Source organism: Dendrobates tinctorius, unplaced genomic scaffold (assembly GCF_039654945.1).
Source record: "Dendrobates tinctorius isolate UK_male_01 unplaced genomic scaffold, ASM3965494v1 ptg000032l, whole genome shotgun sequence".
NCBI lineage: Eukaryota > Metazoa > Chordata > Amphibia > Anura > Dendrobatidae > Dendrobates > Dendrobates tinctorius.
Genome location: NW_027361700.1, coordinates 26,954,052 through 26,973,781, shown reverse-complemented (window position 1 = coordinate 26,973,781; position 19,730 = coordinate 26,954,052).

Sequence of the window (19,730 nt, the reverse complement as noted above, 5' to 3'; positions counted from 1 at the left end):
TTGAAAATTTCTAAATTTTAAAAATTTTCACCATATTTCCATTTTTTTCATAAATAAACGCAAGTCATATCAAAGAAATTTTACCACTAACGCAGGATCAGTTAAAGCATTCCAGAGATATAACCTCATAAAGTGACAGTGGTCAGAATTGTAAAAATTGGCCTGGTCATTAAGCTGCATATTGGCTCCGTAACTAAGGGGTTAAAAAAGGTTGTCAAGAAGCAGAGAGCAACACATTTTTGCAAGATAAGACTATGCACGGTTTGTTTGTAATATGTAACCATAAAGCAAGATCATCAACTTGGTTCACATAGCTGTGCATAGGATTTGTATGTACAAAATCATTGGAAATTTAAGTAACTAAAAGGTGGCAAAGGTTGCTCCAAACAGTTTTTCCAGACTACACATACATTCCTGCAGTCACTTCATGTGCCTGCATATTGCTGAATCCTAAAAATCGGTACACTGTCAAGATTCTGCTCTCTTGCCTGCTCAAGTGATTGTCACTTACTAAGCTTACAATTTGGGGTAATTTGCTGACTTGCAATTCTTTTCACAAGCTGTTCTATTGAGAGAAGAGAATGAGAAGCAAGTCAAAATATGGCCACATCTACACAAATCGCATACTTGAGTTCGCATGTCTTGAGCAGGCAACATAAAATGGGTTAAACTGAAAGAAATGAACTGTAGTCAAGTTAGTATGCATGCCCTTATTGACGATAATGTCACTATGACGCATAGGAGTGTAGATTCCAAAATGGGGTCACTTGGGGGTTCCACTGTTTAGACACATCAGGGGCTCTACAAACGTAACATGGTGTCCACTATCTACCCAGGTCAATTTTGCACTCAAAACGTCAAATGGGGCTCCTTCCCTTCGAGCCCTGACGTACATCCAAACAGTAGTTTTCCACCACAAATAGGATGTTAGCGTACTCAGGAGAAATTGCACAACAAATTGTATGGTCCATTTTCTCCTGTTATCCTTGTTGAACTTAAAAATTTAGGGCTAAATAAAAGATTTTTTGAGGGAAAAATTAAAATGTTTATTTTTTCCTTCCACATCGCTTTAGTTCCTGTGAAGCCAGTAGCACAGTTACTGGGGCGCAGAGGGGGAGGTCTCACCTGGCTCTGCACTGTAAGGGCCCACTCAGATCTACACTACTGTCAATGTAAGAAGATGAGCCGAGACAGTGTCAGCGGTTTCCGGTGCCCTTTAAGGCCGGAACTATCAGGACTGTCCCCACTGTTGCCGGGGAGGTTTCTTCTGGGAGGGAAGGACCTTCACACTGGACAGCAGGGGGCGCGGGTAATATAAGGAGGACTGAGCGAAGGAACTGGGCAGACTTGGTGGGGAAGCGACAGGAGAAGGTTGACTCCCTCTCCGCTGCTCTGGCTGAGAACCCCACGCCATTCATCCCTCAGCGCACTGACTCTAAGATTGCCTTTGACGCAACTGAGTTATCATCTGATTCTGTTCTTTTGGGCAGTCCTGTGTTATGATTGAGTCAGCGTAGGAGGCAAAAACTGAAATGCTAGCTAAGTCCTGAAAACCAGAGAAGTTGGCAACTATCAGATTGCAGACCCCTGAACCTATCAACACAACTAGCAGTAGCCGTGAGGGGTTCCTACGATGACCTAGACCCCTCGATCACAGCCGGAGAGATACATAGGCCTAAAGAAGGAAAGGGGAAATCTAACTGCCCCAGAGCAGACCCCAAAGCAATAGGCAGCCCCCCACATATAATGACGGTGAGGCAAGATGAAAACACTTACACAGACAGAAAGACAGGCTGAGCAAAGACGGGGCCCAAAAACTACCTAGATAGGAACAGATAGGGTTTTGGCAGATTGCAGACAGCAGCCTTCCTATCAGAGACAAAAGCCAACAAGCTGATATAAAAATGGCCCTGAAGCAACTAAGCTTCAAAAACTAAATCAGCACTCAGGTACTTTCAGAAGACAGAGCTCACGGAACACTGCACACTCCAGCAGGGAGTGGCAGAATCCAAAAAGCAAGAAAAACAAAAACAAATCTTAGATGCAAAAAGGCAAAACAGAAAACTTAGCTTTAGGAGAGCAGGAATCAGACTGGTGTCCAAGAGTCCACAGAGAAATCACCCGCAGGGCAGAAAGGGCGTAGGCTGCCTTAAATCCAGTCAGTGACTCCACTCAGCCAATCGTCTTCATTAGTCCCAGGTGCCTGATAATCAGGCTCACTACCTTCCTTCACTAGAATAGGGAGTTCACCAGGCCTCAGTGACGGAGGGGAAAATGAACTCACAACAGTACCCCCCCTTGAGGAGGGGTCACCGAACCCACAACAACGCTACCAGGGCGATCAGGGTGAGCCCGATGAAAGGCACGCACCAATCTTTTGGCATGAATATCAGAGGCAGAGACCCAGGAATTATCCTCCTGACCATAACCCTTCCACTTAACCAAATACTGGAGTCTCCGTCGAGCCAGACGGGAATCCAGAATTTTCTCTACCTCATATTCCAAGTTACCTTCAACCAATACAGGGTCCGGAGGTGCCACCTCAGGCACAACTGGCTCAACAAACCTCTTCAACAAGGACTTATGGAACACATTATGGATCTTAAATGTGACAGGAAGAGCCAAACGAAAAGAGACCTGATTAATAATCTCCAAAATCTTGTAAGGTCCAATAAATCTAGGCTTAAACTTAGGAGAAGCCACCTTCATAGCAATATTTTTTGATGATAACCACACCATATCACCAATCTTAAACTGGGGACCAATGGTCCTATGTCGATTGGAAAACCGCTGGGCCTTTTCCTGGGAGAGAGATAACTTATCCACCACTTGGTCCCAGATCTGGTGCATTCTCTCCACCACAGTGTCAACACCTGGGCAGGCAGAAGGCTCCACCTGCCCTGAAGAAAATCGAGGGTGAAAACCAAAGTTACAAAAAAAAGGTGACATCAAAGTGGCAGAACTAGCTCTATTATTTAAAGCAAATTCGGCCAAGGGCAAAAATGAAACCCAATCATCCTGATCAGCGGAAATAAAACATCTCAAATACGACTCAAAGGTCTGGTTTGTTCTCTCTGTCTGCCCATTGGTCTGAGGGTGAAAAGCAGAGGAGAAGGACAACTGAATTCCCAACTTGGAACAGAACGTCCTCCAAAATTTAGACACAAATTGAACTCCTCTGTCAGATACAATGTTCTCAGGAATCCCGTGCAAGCGAACCACATGTTACAAAAACAGAGGCACCAACTCAGAGGAAGATGGCAAATCACCCAAATAACAGTCATTCTTTGAGAGACCGGCATATCAGAGATGAAATCCATTGAAATATGGGTCCATGGCCTCCTGGGGACCGGCAAAGGCATCAACAACCCACTAGAGCGAGAACAAGATTTAGACCGGGAGCAAGTCCCACAGGACTGCACAAAATTCCTGACATCATGAGACAAGGTGGGCCACCAAAAAGAGCGACTCACCAGATCTCTAGTACCAAAAATACCTGGATGACCAGCCACTGCAGAGCAATGAACTTCAGACATCACTCTCTTCTTCTACTGGTCAGGAACATACAACTTTCCACTGGGGCAACGCTCAGGTTTGTCCTCCTGGAACTCTTGCAGAGCAAGTCTCAAATCGGGCGAGATGGCAGAAAGAACTACCCCTTCGCCTAAGATGGTGGCAGGCTTGGTCACCACAGGAGAATCAGCAAAGAAACTCCTAGAGAGGGCGTCTGCCTTGACATTCTTAGTTCCAGGAAGGAAAGAGACCACAAAATCAAAACGTGTAAAAAACAAGGCCCACCTAGCCTGTCTAGGGTTCAAGCGTTTAGCCGATTCTAGGTGAATCAAATTTTTGTGGTCAGTGAGGACCACAACTTGATGTTTGGCTCCCTCCAACCAATGTCTCCACTCCTCAAATGCCCATTTCATGGCCAACAGTTCCCGATTCCCCACATCATAGTTACGTTCAGATGAAGAGAACTTACGGGAAAAGAAAGCACAGGGATTCATTTTAGATGTTACCGGATCCTTTTGGGACAACACCGCTCCTGCACCAATCTCAGAAGCATCCACCTCTACCTGGAACGGGAGTGAGACATCAGGTTGCCGCAGAACCGGGGCGGAGGTAAATCTACGCTTCAGCTCCTGAAAGGAAGCAACTGCCTCCGGAGACCAATTCAACACATCCGCACCCTTCCTGGTCAGGTCAGTCAATGGTTTGGCAATACTAGAAAATTTTGCTATAAATTTCCGATAAAAATTAGCAAAACCCAAAAACTTCTGGAGGGCCTTCAAAGAAGTGGGCTGAACCCAATCATAAATGGCCTGTACCTTGGCCGGGTCCATTTCAATAGTTGACGGAGACAAAATAAATCCCAAAAAAGAAATTCTCTGTACTCCAAAAAGGCATTTTGATCCTTTGACATACAGAGAAGTCTCTCTCAAGATCCGGAACACAGTCGGAATATGTTCCACATGAGAATCCCAATCCTTGGAGAAGATCAAAATATCATCCAGATAGATAATCAAAAATTTATCGACAAAGTCTCGGAAAATATCGTTCATGAAGCACTGGAAGACAGAAGGGGCATTAGTGAGCCCAAAAGGCATCACCAGGTACTCAAAATGTCCCTCCGGAGTATTAAACGCCGTCTTCCATTCATCCCCCTGCTTAATGCGGATAAGATTATACGCCCCCCTGAGGTCAAGCTTGGTAAACCAGCAAGCACCTCTGACTCTAGAGAATAGATCCGAAATCAGGGGTAACAGATACTGATATTTAATAGTAATTTTATTGAGGGCACGATAATCAATACAAGGCCTTAAAGAACCATCCTTCTTGGCCACAAAAAAAAAAAACGGCACCTAAGGGTGAAGAGGATGGTCTAATATGACCCTTCTCCAACGCCTCCTTAATATAGGACCGCATAGCCTCGTGCTCGGGTACAGATAAATTGAAGAGTCGACCCTTAGGAAATTTACACCTCGGGTTTAGTTCAATTGCACAGTCATAACTCCTATGAGGAGGCAAGGACACAGACTCATTCTCACTAAATACATCATAGTAGTCCGCCAAATAGTCAGGAACCTCATGCGACTGAGGAGAGGTGGAAAAAAACGGAGCCTCACTAAAGGTACACCGGCAACCCCAACTCACCACAGACACAGACTTCCAATCCAAAACTGGATTATGAATCTGCAACCAGGGAAACCCCAGAACAACAGCATCATGCAGACCATGCAACACCAAAAATCTGCAATTTTCTTGGTGGTCTGGGGCGACCCGCATGACCAACTGGGTCCAAAACTGAGGTTTATTTTTAGCCAGAGGGGTAGCATCAATCCCCCTCAAAGGGATAGGCGTCTGCAGAGGTGTCAACGGAAATCCACAACGTTTAGCAAAATCCAAGTCCATTAGGTTTAGCGCTGCTCCCGAATCCACAAAAGCCTTGGCGGAAAATGTGGACAGGGAACAGATCAGAGTAATCGCCAAAAGAAACTTAGGCTGAACCCCACCAACAGAAAACGTGTGTGCAAAGCGTTTCTCACGTTTAGGACAAACAGAAATAACATGTGAGGCATCTCCACAGAAAAAACACAGCTTATTACGCCTTCTGAATTCCTGACGTTGCGCCTTAGACAAAACTCTATCACATTGCATAGGTTCAGACGTCTGTTCAACCGGTGGCAACACCTCTCGTGTAATCCTGCGTTCACGTAAACGCCGATCAACCTGAATGGCTAAAGACATAGAATCGTCCAGACCAGAGGGAACAGGAAATCCCACCATAGTATCTTTTACGGCTTCTGACAAACCCTTCCGAAAGAGAGCAGCCAAGGCACTATCATTCCAGGTAGTAAGGACCGCCCACTTTCGGAACTTTTGACAGTACAACTCTGCAGATTCTCGACCCTGGTTCAATGCTAACAGGGTCTTTTCAGCCTGATCAATAGCATTAGGTTCGTCGTACAGCAACCCCAAGGTTTGAAAAAATGCGTTCACATTAGGGATGGGCGAATCCTGAAATACTCGGAATCGCTAGACTGTAACGAGTCTGAGTCGGAAACTCGCTACTCGTTGCGAGTCTAGCGAGTCCAATGTTAATGAATGGGGATGCGAGTATTGCAGCGATTCCTGTGCTGGGGAGAGAGAGAGATATTACTACAAGCAATTCTAGTTTCTTAGCGATTTTGTGTCCCCCTGCAGACACAAAATCGCTAAGAAACTAGAATTGCTTGTATTAAACTCTGAAAAAAAAAAAATAGGAGTCTTAGCGATTTTGTGTCCCCCTGCTGACTAGAGTTGAGCTTTCCGATTGGCTGCCGAAATGACGTCATCATGATGCGCTGTCTGTGCGCATCATGATGCGCCGTCAGTTTGGGCCTTCGAGGGGGCTGTGCCGACTGTCCGGGGGTCTGTGCCGGCCTGCCGGTGGTCTGTGCAGGCTCCGGTGGTCTGTGCCGGCCTGCCGGGGGGCTGTGCCGGCCTGCCGGGGGGCTGTGCCGCCTGCCGGGGGGCTGTGCAGGCTCCGGTGGTCTGTGCAGGCTCCGGTGGTCTGTGCCGGCCTGCCGGGGGGCTGTGCCGGCCTGCCGGGGGTCTGTGCAGGCTCCGGTGGTCTGTGCAGGCTCCGGTGGTCTGTGCAGGCATCGTCCGATGGGACTACAAGTCCCATCGGGCGATGCCTGCTACCATGACAGTGATTGACACATTAGCCAATGATGGGACAGTAGTAGTCCCATCATCCGGCTAATGTGTTGAATGTAAAAAAAAAAAAAAAAAAAAAAAAAATGACATGCTACATACATGCTACATACATACAACATGCATACTACATATATACTACATGCAACATACATACTACATATATACTACATGTAACATACATGCTACATATATACTACATGCAACATACATACTACATACATGCTACATACTACATACATACTACATGCATGCAACATACAACATATATACTACATGCATGCAACATGCATACTACATATATACTATATATACTACATGTAACATACATACTACATATATACTACATGCTACATACATGCAACATACATAATACATACATGCTGCATACTACATGCATACTACATACATACTACATACAACATATATACTACATATACTACATGTAACATACATACACTCTACATGCTACATACATGCAACATGCTACATACATGCAACACACATACTACATACATGCTACATACATACAACATATATACTACATATATACTATATATACTACATGCTACATACATATACACTTCATGCTACATACATGCAACATACATACTACATACATACTACATACTATATGCATACTACATACATACTACATACATACAACATATATACTATATATACTACATGTAACATACATACTACATATATACTACATGCTACATACATACTACATACATACTACATACATGCTACATACATACCACATGCATACAAGATGCATACTACATATATACTGCATATATACTACATGCATACAACATACATATATACTACATACAATACATACATATAGACATACAGTACATATAACATAGAGTACATACTTACCGTCACTTGTCACTTTGATCCCCGAAGCCATTGTCACCTGAGGGTTAAATATCAAAATAAAAAAACACCAATATACTTACCCCGATCCGCAGAAGTCCACGAGGGTCCCACGTCGATCTTGCGTGGAGAACAGCAGCATCAGCTGATGCTACCGTTCTCTACCAGCTCCAGGAATACAATGACGGAAGGTAGGTATCCTTCCGCACTGTATTCCTCCACCACTTTAAAAAAAAAAAAAAAAGTCCCTAGTCTCACTTTATGCCATTGCTGCGTGGGAAATTCCCATGCAGCAATGGCATAAAGTGAGACTAGGGACTTATTTTCACAGTGGTGGAGGACGATGCCTGCACAGACCACCGGAGCCTGCACAGCCCACCGGCAGGCCGGCACAGCCCCCCGGAGCCGGCACAGCCCCCCGGCAGGCCGGCACAGCCCCCCGGCAGGCCGGCACAGACCACCGGAGCCTGCATAGACCACCGGCAGGCCGGCACAGCCCCTCGGCAGGCCGGCACAGACCACCGGAGTCTGCACAGACCACCGGCAGGCCGGCACAGACCACCGGCAGGCCGGTACAGACCCCCGGACAGTCGGCACAGCCCCCCCGAAGGCCCGAACTGACGGCGCATCATGATGAGCACAGACAGCGCATCATGATGACGTCATTTCGGCAGCCAATCGGAAAGCTCAACACTAGTCAGCAGGGGGACACAAAATCGCTAAGACTCCTATTTTTTTTTTTTTCAGAGTTTAATACAAGCAATCTAGTTTCTTAGCAATTTTGTGTCAGCAGGGGGACACAAAATCGCTAATAAACTAGGATTGCTTGAATTAAACTCTGAAAAAACTAGGATTGCCATTGATTTGCATTGGACTCGTTACTGTGCGAGTAATCGCTTGGAAACTCGCAGAGTACCGACTCCTGCGAGTCCCCTACTACTCGCAGAGTAACGAGTCCTAACGAGTAGATTCGCCCATCCCTAGTTCACATTAGTCAGAATAGGGTCATCTGGTTTCAAAGAAAACGCCCAATCCTGGGGATCGCCGCGCAGCAAAGAGATGACAATTTTAACCTGCTGCGCGGGGCTCCCTGACGAGTTAGGCTTCAAAGCAAAAAATAATTTACAATTATTTTTGAAACTCAAAAATTTAGATCGATCCCCAAAAAATACATCAGGTGTGGGGATCTTTGGTTCAACAGCATGTGAACGAGCAAGATAGGCGGAAATTCCTCGCACTTCAGCAGCGAGCTGCTCCACACGATCAGACACTTGCTTTATCTCCATTGAGAGAAAAAAAAAAATTCCCCCTACGGCCTCAGAGATATAGAGGAAAGAATATACACACACTTTTTTTTTTTTTTTTAAACACAATTCTTTCCTGCTATTGAGTACCCCAGGATCTGCGGTTTGGCGGGTGATTCTGTTATGATTGAGTCACCGTAGGAGGCAAAAACAGAAATGCTAGCTAAGTCCTGAAAACCAGAGAAGTTGGCAACTATCAGATTGCAGACCCCTGAACCTATCAACACAACTAGCAGTAGCCGTGGGGGGTTCCTACGATGACCTAGACCCCTCGATCACAGCCGGAGAGATACATAGGCCTAAAGAAGGAAAGGGGAAATCTAACTGCCCCAGAGCAGACCCCAAAGCAATAGGCAGCCCCCCACATATAATGACGGTGAAGCAAGATGAAAACACTTACACAGACAGAAAGACAGGCTGAGCAAAGACGGGGCACAAAAACTACCTAGATAGGAATGGATAGGAAGGCTGCTGTCTGCAATCTGCCAAAACCCTATCAGAGACAAAAGCCAACAAGCTGATATAAAAATGGCCCTGAAGCAACTAAGCTTCAAAAACTAAATCAGCACTCAGGTACTTTCAGAAGACAGAGCTCACGGAACACTGCACACTCCAGCAGGGAGTGGCAGAATCCAAAAAGCAAGAAAAACAAAAACAAATCTTAGATGCAAAAAGGCAAAACAGAAAACTTAGCTTTAGGAAAGCAGGAATCAGACTGGTGTCCAAGAGTCCACAGAGAAATCACCCGCAGGGCAGAATGGGCGTAGGCTGCCTTAAATCCAGTCAGTGACTCCACTCAGCCAATCGTCTTCATTAGTCCCAGGTGCCTGATAATCAGGCTCACTACCTTCCTTCACTAGAATAGGGAGTTCACCAGGCCTCAGTGATGGAGGGGAAAATGAACTCACAACAGCCCTGTCCTGTCTGCAGTTACAGACAAGCTGACCTGCTTCGTTCCTAGAGACTACTTCAGAAGAATGCCCGCTGCCGTGGTCTGTGATCGTGCCCACGGTTCTCGTCCGGCGCCATTCCTGAGGAATCTATGCAAATGACTGTTTCCATGTTCCAGCGCACCCAATCCAAGCCAAACCGGATACATCAGCACCATTGGGAAACAGTGCTTCTCATTACTCCATAATAGAGCAAGAGAATTTGTCCACGAATTGCAACACCGTCGGAAGATTTTCCAGCCTTTTCCCTGCAAGAACTGCAAGCGATAAGTTACCCTGTTTTTATATATCTTTGTCTCGTGCATTGTGTTTGTGTGCAATTCCCGTCGTTGCTGTCATTAGTCTTGCCTCCCTGTGTGGAGTATTCCTTGTTGAATTGCCTGTTCAGTAAATCCTGTTAACCACTTCTCTGCCTCCGACTCTCCATTGCATCCAACGAACCTCTCTCCTTACATTAACAGTATCGGCATGTGCAAATCGCTCATACAGTTAAATTCTGCGACAGTGCAGGGCCCGCCCATCATCGCAAATTCCGCTGTATAGGCTGGATGCCGATACATTTGAAAGCAATAATGAGAGAGGGAGCGCCACACTCCCTCTCCCATAATTCTCCCTCTGCGTCTGATGTCAATGATGCAGACACTGACAGCAGGTGAGATGACATCAGTACATGGTGCTTGAAGCAGCGGGGAGACGTGGAGAAGAAGTGAGTATTGTAGAATTTTTTATGGGGAGTGCATTATACTGTATGGAGACCTATGGGAGTGCATTCAACTATATGAAGGCCTATGGGGAGTGCAATATTGTTAGAATATGTTTGGGGCAACAACTTCATTCGTGTCTATGATTGTTTAGTTGCTAGATTTGTTTTCTGTTCATAAAGTTAGAACAAAAAAAATTTCCCAGAGGCTCACACAGGAAGAGCATGTGACTGTATTTCCTGTTTTCCTGTGTCTGTGTATGAGGGAATCAGCCTGCTGTAGATGCTGCACAGATAGAGACTCACAAATGATTTATTCCTGATCTACTAAGCTTATCATATATTGTTCCTGTTTGTTCCTGAATAATGAAGCTCTGTTTTCACATGCTTGGAGAGTATCCTGAATAATCCGCTGCAAACAGGTTATACACAGAACCCCAGAGTAACACGGCAACAGAATCCCAGAGCAAACACAGCACAGAGCAACAGAGAAGATGCCCACTAGCAGCAATCCTGTCAAGTTCTCAGTGCCAAGCCTCACTAACCAGAACTACCAGTCCTGGAAATTTAAGGTGAAGATGCTGCTCATAAGACAAGGTACGTTGAAATATACTCAGGAACATGTGCCTCATCCAATACCAGATGATGGCCTAGAGAAGGATCAGAAAGCACAAAGCACGAACTCCCTCAGTGTAGATGATAATCAGATTTTGCATATATGCAATTGTACAACTGCAAAGGAGATGTGGGATGAGTTACAGAAAGTGCATGAAAGATCAAATCTCAGCAATAGGCTTTATCTCATGAGAAAGCTTTATCAGTCTAAGCTAAGTGAAGGACAGAATATGCAGGACTATATAAGAAACACCATAGAGATTTTGGAGCGTCTCAGGGGTATTGGAGAAGAAATTAAAGACTTTCATGTTGCTGCATTTCTATTAAGTGGTCTTCCAGAAAGGTATGACACACTTGTGACTGCACTAGGTGCATGGCCAGATGAGCTGACACTAGAGTATGTTAAAGGCAAACTTGTGGATGAATTCAAGAGAAAAACACAGCATGTAAGCAGCAGTAATGAATCCAGAGCATAAACAGCATTAAAGACACAGGATTTCCCTAAATATAAGAGCAATCTAAGAGAAAGTCATAAATGTTTTGTCTGTAAAAAGCCCAGCCACCTTAAAGCAGACTGCAAAATTTGGAAAGCAAGAAGAATGAGTCAGCTTAAAAAGCAGAATAGTCATCATAAGATTAAAACAGCTGTAAAGGAAGATTCTGCATGTGTTGAAGCTGCATTTAATACCAGTTCAGGCCCAGCTGAAAAGCATATATGGTGTATAGATTCTGGTGCAAGCATTCATATGACAAATAACAAGGATTTCTTAACTGACCTTAATGAAAGCAAGTCAGAAAAGGTCTTCTTAGCTAATGGTCACTATATGACTTCATAAGAAGTAGGAGACTTCTACCTCCACTGTCCAGTTTCCTCAGCACAAAGCAGAAAGATCCTAATAAACAATGTTCTCTGTGTTCCCAGCCTTGAAAGCAATCTTCTGTCAGTAAAGAAGCTCACGCAAAAGGGGAATGTACTTACTTTTTAAAGATAATAGCTGCATCATCTCAAAGAAGGGTCACTGCCCACTGGATCTGAAACATACAGATGTGTTAGGCGTCGGGTTCCTGCCACTGCACAGCAGGAATCCAGAGCCTTGCACTCGGCGGTCTCCCATTCTCCTTCGGCCGCAGAGGAGCCTGCTCAGCAGACTCATCGTTCCCAGCGCTCTGCTCAGACCAGCACTGTGGGCTTGCTGGCTGCTGCCATGTCTGGTCCACATATAGCAATGCAGGCTGGCCAACAGCGAGTCTCTCCAGGGGCTAAGTCCTCCTTTCGGTCCACTGAGCATGCCTGTGGAGTGATCTCCCATTGGAGACCGAAGGTCACGTGCTCAGGTCCTTCTCCAGCTCGGATTGGTCCATTTGAAAGGCCAGGAAGGTCCCAAAAGCACGCAGCTATAAAAGGTTCGCATGGCTGCTCGGCCATGCGCTAGTATAGACTGCATTATCAGACTATGAGGAGAGAGTGTTGTATGCATGTATGAATGTCTCTGGTGAATGACTCATTAAGAAACCCCTACCCTTGCTACGCATGTGTTGTGCAGCCTAGCCTGTTAAGCGCCCAGGCTTAGGTGTAGGCAGGATAGAGTCTGAGACAGGCATCAGTCTCCACCAGTGGCTCGGCACGCCTCAGAGCACGTGCTCTACACTTCGCAGTCAGCGTCTATAGCGGCGTCCGCAGTTACGACGCCGCGCACGCAGGTCTAGAGGGACAGAGTTCTGTGTCCGCTTTCTGTGCGCTCCTTGGCCTGTGCGCTCCTTGGCCAGGCTCTGTGAACTAAACAGGCTTCGGCATTTATGTTCAGCGGTAGTGCGGCTCTGTGAGTTAACAGAGTTCGCTTCTGTTCACACTGGGTGACGTTAACCCACGTGTGACCTTTCCACACTGCTTTATACTCCCGCCATTACCTAGCAGCAGTGTACCACCTCTGCACGGTGGACCCCGGGCTGCGAACGCACCTACTATTATTTTATAATTTGGTGCGATCCGCCAGCACATTATATTACATAGATGTATGCGGACCAAAGAGTGTTCCAACTCCTAGCAAGAAGAGATATTTTCTCACATTTATTGATGACTACTCCAGACATACAGTTGCCTACCTGCTTTACAGCAAGGATGAAGTTCCACAGAAACTTGAAGAATATCTTGTTGTAGTGTTTAACAAATTAGGAAGAATGCCAAAAGTCCTGAGTGCAGATAATGGAACCAAATATACAAGTGGTAAGGTACAAACCAATTTAAAAAGGATGGAATGGTGTTCCAGACTATCATTCCATACAACCCAGAACAAAATGGCATTGCAGAGAGAAAGAACCATACTCTCTGTGAAAGTGGAAGAAGTAGGTTGTTTGATGTGAATCTACCTACAACATATTGTGGTGAAGCCATCATAACAGCATGCTATCTTCAAAACAGAGTGCCAGGTAAAGCCACAAATAAAACTCCATATGAGCTATGGAACTGCAAGAAGCCTAACCTGAAGCACCTCAGGATATTTGAAAGCAAAATGTTTATGTATGAACTCGAAGAAAAATGTTCCAACTGGGAATCACATGCAAAGCAAGGAGTCCTGGTGGGCTATAGAGAAACTAAAAAAGGGATACAGAATCCTGCACCCAGAGACCAACACAGTAATAATCAGAAGAGATGTAGTGATTAATGAAAACTCTGTATCGCTCAAATTCCATGAAGTTACACCATATCATATAGAATAATAAAGTGCTCTTCACTCAGAGTAAGGAAGTAGCTATGGTCACTATGCTATAAAATATGTATACCATATGTGAATAGGGTAATCAACATGGAGGAAGTATAAATAAATGGTAAATTGTGCTAGAAAATTACCATAAATGCTGTATTGCATAGTAAATGGATATTCTACATTGTAATTTTATGCTACAAAATCACTTAAACCTCTAAAGTAAGAAACACAGAAGGCATTCACCCTCCCTGAGTGCAACACCTTATTAGAGGTAAAGTGCACTGCAGTCGTGACATCATCATTACAACTAGTCTACATTGACCAGATCAGTGGTGTAGAGCTGTCACTAGACCCAGGGAGGATTAGTACAGCTGTGTTTGTTCCTTAAAAGTAATTGAGAACACTAAAAGTTTACAATAAAAGTTGTTTACCTTCCTGACCAGGCCAATTTTTGACAATTCTGACCACTGACCAGGTCATGACTCTGGAACGCTTCCATGGATCCCACTGATTCTGAGAAGGTTTTTTCGTGAGATATTGTACTTCATGATAGTGGTAAAAATTCTTTGATATGACTTGCGTTTTTTTGTGAAAAAAAATGGAAATTTGGCGAAAATTTTGCAATTTTCAAACTTTTAATTTTTATGCCCTTAAATCAGAGTCACAAAATAGTTAATAAATAACATTTCCCCTGGAAGAAGCTACATAGCGAAACGGCGCTCGTCTGGCGGGGGAGACAGCCTGCGGCAATCAATTACCTTTCACTGGTGGATGCTGCACCTAACCTGGCACACGTCTTAATATCAGGTACTAACCATCAGTCCTTTGCTTTATACATAAGCACATCCATTATAAACTTGTTACTCTGTGCAGCTCCCTGGTGTATTCCATCCTATTAACCTCACATTATACCCAGGTTTATAACAGTCATATGGGCAATGTGCAATACTGCTCTTTTTGCAGATACTCAGTAGTAACTAAACTATGGCTAATTTTTATCTACTGAGGCATGCTGAACCTTGTAGTGACTAATTTGCATGTTAAAACCTCATGAATTTACATCTAACTTATATATTCATATTGTGTTTTTTACATAAGCACTTTAATTACCATCTTGTTACTCTGTGCAGCTCCCTGGTGTATTTCAACCTATCTGGGTGTGGCTCTGGAAGAAAAAGTCGAGGAGTTTGTCTGTTTTTCCAGACCTACACCTTAGAGTCGTGTCCATTTTTCAAACAGTTTCGTATATCTGCTGTTTGATTATGGTCAAAACTAGACAGAGACAGAGTGTGTCAGTCCGTATACAAATACACGGAGCTTGACAATTTTACATACAGTACACACACTGTCTAGCGTTGTACGCTCCTCACACACTACCATGTACCGCCTTCTAGCACGGACAAATAGAAGCTACCTGTGTGTGACTCTGGAAAAAAAAGCCGAGGAGTTTTTCCGTTTTTCCAGACCTACACCTTAGAGTCATGTCCGTTTTTCAAACAGTTTCGTATATCTGCTGTTTGATTACGGTCAAAACTAGACAGAGACAGCGTGTGTCAGTCCATATACAAATACACGGAGCTTGACAATTTTACTTACACACATCGTATAGAGCTGTCCGATTCTCCAACAGTATTGTATATCTGCCGTTAACATTACAGTCACAATTATACCAAGTCAGCGTGTGTGTGTGACACTCCGTAAATACATATACGGAGATTGTTAGTTGCACACAAATCATATACAGCTGTACACTTCTGATACAGTTCTGTATATCTGCTTGTTGGATTACGGTCCAATACATACTGTGAGAGCGTCTGTGACTAACATAATATATACGTTGATTTAATTTGTTTAATACACCTTACACAGCTGGACGCTCCTCATACAGTACCATCTCTCTGCTGGTATTTTTGGTACATTTTCACAAAGATGCGGAAGTATGGTGGAAGAGGCCGTGGACGTGGGCAGGGGGGCACAGCTGGTACTGATGGTGGTGGTGCATCGGCTGGTTCTGGCAAAAGCACAATAGCAGCTAAGGCAGGAGGTGTTGAGCCTGCGTTATACTCTGGCCCAAGAAGGCCTGTAAGGTTGCCTTTTCTTGGAGTAGGAAAACTGCTTTTAAAGCCGGAGCATCAGGAATAGGTTTTGGCGTACATTGCCGAAACAGCCACCAGCTCTATTGCCTCCTCTTCTGAATAGTCGAAACCTGCAAGCACGGAGTCGTCAGTGCAGGGTTCTGGTCATAAAAAACCCCTTTCCTGGTGTCCTTCACCCCCACCAAAAGTTAAGGATGCGGCAGCCCACACTTCAGATTACTGTATGGTGCTCTTTTCACATACCATGCCTGGGTTATCCAGTTAACCAGTTAAATCCTGAATTCCCCAGTCCAAGATGAATCTTACATGGAGTGCACTGATGCACAGCCACTGCTAGATGATTCTGCTGGTACATTGACCCACAGCACTACATTGCCCTCGCAGTCTATTGAGCCAGAATCTGACCCTGATGAAACCCAGGTGCCCCTTCCCGCATGCTATACCACCTTACACGGTGACACAGAGGAAAGTAAAGAGGAAGGTGCAGATGACTTTGAAGAGGAGGTGATGGATGACCCAGTTCTGGACCTGGATTTTCATCCATTGGGGGAGGAGGGTGGCGCTGGCAATTGTTCAGATAAGGAGAAGGATCAGCAGCAGACATTGACATCGCAGCAGTGGTTATCTAGCAGGCCCGTAGCTATCCTAAAATGTGGAACAAAAACTAAAAGAGTTGCAGGACAGCTTGACCAGATGGTCAACTTAGCACAGCGTGTAAGGCCAGAAAATGTTTACCATAGTAGGAAGAGTGCAGTGTAGCACTTCTTTGTCCAAAATCCTACTGATGAGGCAAAAGTTACCTGTAAGAAGTGCGGAAGGACCTTTTGCCGAGGTAAACAACTCAGAAATTTGAATACCAGTTGCATGCTTAGACATCAACATGCACTTGCAAGCGTGGACGGACTACAAAACCTCAGGTAGCACATGTGCACCTGCTCCAACTGAAGGTAGCCAACAACGCTCCATCGCTACCCCCACTGTAAGACCACCTCCACGATTAAGCACACCACCAGCACTAAATGTGGAGGTATCGTCGCAAGGCCAAAGCACTCAGGGAATCACAATGGTTTTGCAACACAGCGCTGAATCTAGGCCATCACCACCAATACCATCACCAACCCCCTCTCACTCCATCCGGTCCACGGCTACTTCCCCCATATGCAGCTCTTCAGTCCAGCTCACCCTACTAGACACTCTGAGCAGGACAAGAAAGTACTCATCCTCTCATCCGCGTACACTGTGTTTGAACGCCTACATTGCCAAACTAATCCCATTAGAGATAATGCCCTAACTTTTGTTGAAAGCGAAGCTTTCCGCGACCTCATGGCCTACGCTGTCCCACGCTATGACCTACCCAGTCGGCACTTCTTTTCTCAAAAAGCTATCCTTGCCCTCCACCAGCATGTGAAAGACCGCATTGTCCATGCACTAAAACAGTCAGTGAGTGGAAGGTGCACCTCACAACAGATGTATGGACCAGTAGGCATGGCCAAGGCCATTACGTGTCCATCATTGTGCACTGGGTTAATGTGGTGGATGCAGGCTCCACTGGGGACAGCGGCGGTCGAACAGTGCTGCCTAGCCCACGGTATAGGAAACAGTTGGCTGTAGGAGTTCGCTCCTCCTCCTCGTCTATCAGCGAAAGCTCGTCCACAGAGCACAGTCGCACGAGCACTAAATCCGCAGCTGGCAGTGTTGCACATGAGGTGTCCCACTATCGAACATCTAGTGGTAAGCGTCAGCAGGCTGTATTAAAGATGATGTCTTTGGGCGACAACAGACACACCGCGGAGGTACTGGCCGACTACTTGCAGCGACAAACAGAGTCATGGCTGGGCAGTCTACATCTTGAGGCAGGCAAGGTAGTCAGTGATAACGGCGGTAATTTTGTGGCAGCCATAGCCCTTGCAAAACTCACACACATACCTTGCCTGGCTCACACCTGGAACCTGGTGGTGCAGTGCTTCCTTAATAATTATCCAGAGTTAACATCCCTCCCTGCTCCATAAGGTGCGAAGACTGTGCTCGCACATCCGTCGCTCGGCCATACAGTCCAGCCGTATGCAGAAGCTGCAGAGATTGCTCCACCTCCCCAAGCACCGCCTAATCATAGACGTTGCAACAAGGTGGAACTCCACCCTGCACATGGTTGAGAGGCTGTGTGAACAGAGGCAAGCTGTAATGCATTTGTGGGAGGATACACGGGCAAGCAGTTTGAGGGAAGACATGGAATTGTCGGGTGTGCAGTGGTTAAAGCTGAAAGACCTCTGTAAAGTCCTTCAGTGTTTTGAGGAATGCACATGGCTGGTAAGCGCAGATGACGCTGTTGTGAGTTCATTTTCCCCTTCAGCATTGAGGTCTGATGAACTCCCTCGTCTGGTGAAGGAAGGTAGTGAGGCTGATTACCCAGCACCTGAGCAGAATGATGATGACTGGGTGACTGGAATTGCTGACAGGATATAAGGCAGCCGACGCCCTTCTGCCTTGCGGGTGATTTCTCTGAGGGATTCTAGGAGACCAGTCTGATTCCTGCTCCTCAAAAGCTAAGTTTTCTGCTCTGCTTTTTGCATTTGTGTTTTGGTTTTGTTTTGCCTTGTTTTTCTGGATTTCTGCCATTCCCTGCTGGGGTGAGCTGAATTCCTTTTTGCTCTGTCTTCAGAAAATACCTGAGTACTGATATAGTCTTTTTGAAGCCTAGCGTCTTCAGGGCTTTTTTCCCTATCAGTCTGTTGGCTCTTGTTTTGATAGGGTTTTTGGCGGATTGCAGACAGCAGCTTTTCTATCCTGTCCTATTTAGTTGGCTTGGGCCCCATCATTTGCTCAGCCTATCTTTCTATCTGTGTGAGTGTTTTTTCATCTTGCTTCACCGTCATTATATGTTGGGGGCTGCCTCTTGCTTTGGGGTCTGCTCTGGGGCAGTTTAGATTTCCCTTTCTGTCTTTAGGCTATTTAGTTCTCCGGCTGTGATCGAGGGGTCTAGGGCACCCTAGGAACCCCCCACGGCTACTGCTAGTTGTTGTTGATAGGTTCAGGGGTCTGCAATCCGATAGCTGCCAACTTCTCTGGTTTTCTGGACTTAGCTAGTATTTCTGTTTTTGCCTCCTACGGTGACTCATTCATAACATGACGCCATCATAAGCATGAGCATCCCACTTATGCATTTGCTCATGCAAAGTTTGACACACATTAAGGATCAGGCGTCTGCAGCGGAGGAGGAGGGAAACCTTGATGACAGTCAGCCATTGTCTGGTCAGGGAACTGTCCTGGACGAGTAGGAGGAAGAAGACGAAGAGGAGGAGGATGAGGATGAGGGGGATGATTATTTTGGGCAGGAGGATGTTTCTCACGGGGCAAGAGAAAATGTTGGCGTTCCAAGGTCAGGGACAGTGTTTGTGTGTGACTGGTGGGATGTGGATTTTCCAGAAACTGCTCCTCCACCCACCACGGGCAGTGCATCATTGACACCTGGAACATTGGCCCACATGTGCGATTATGCCTTGCGGATCCTAAAAAGGGAGCCCCGCATTGCCAAAATGATGAGGGATGACGACTACTGGCTGGCCAGCATCCTCGATCCACGCTACAAAGGCAAGTTACACAACAACATGCCACAGGAGAACCTAGAGATAATATTGGCAAACAAACAAGCAACTCTGGTAAACCGTTTGTTTGAGGCTTTCCCAGCACACAGCAGCGGTGCTGGTTCTCCCACTAGCCTTTACTGGGCACAATGGAAGAGGTGTTCATGGTGAACACAGCAGAAGTGGCGTTGG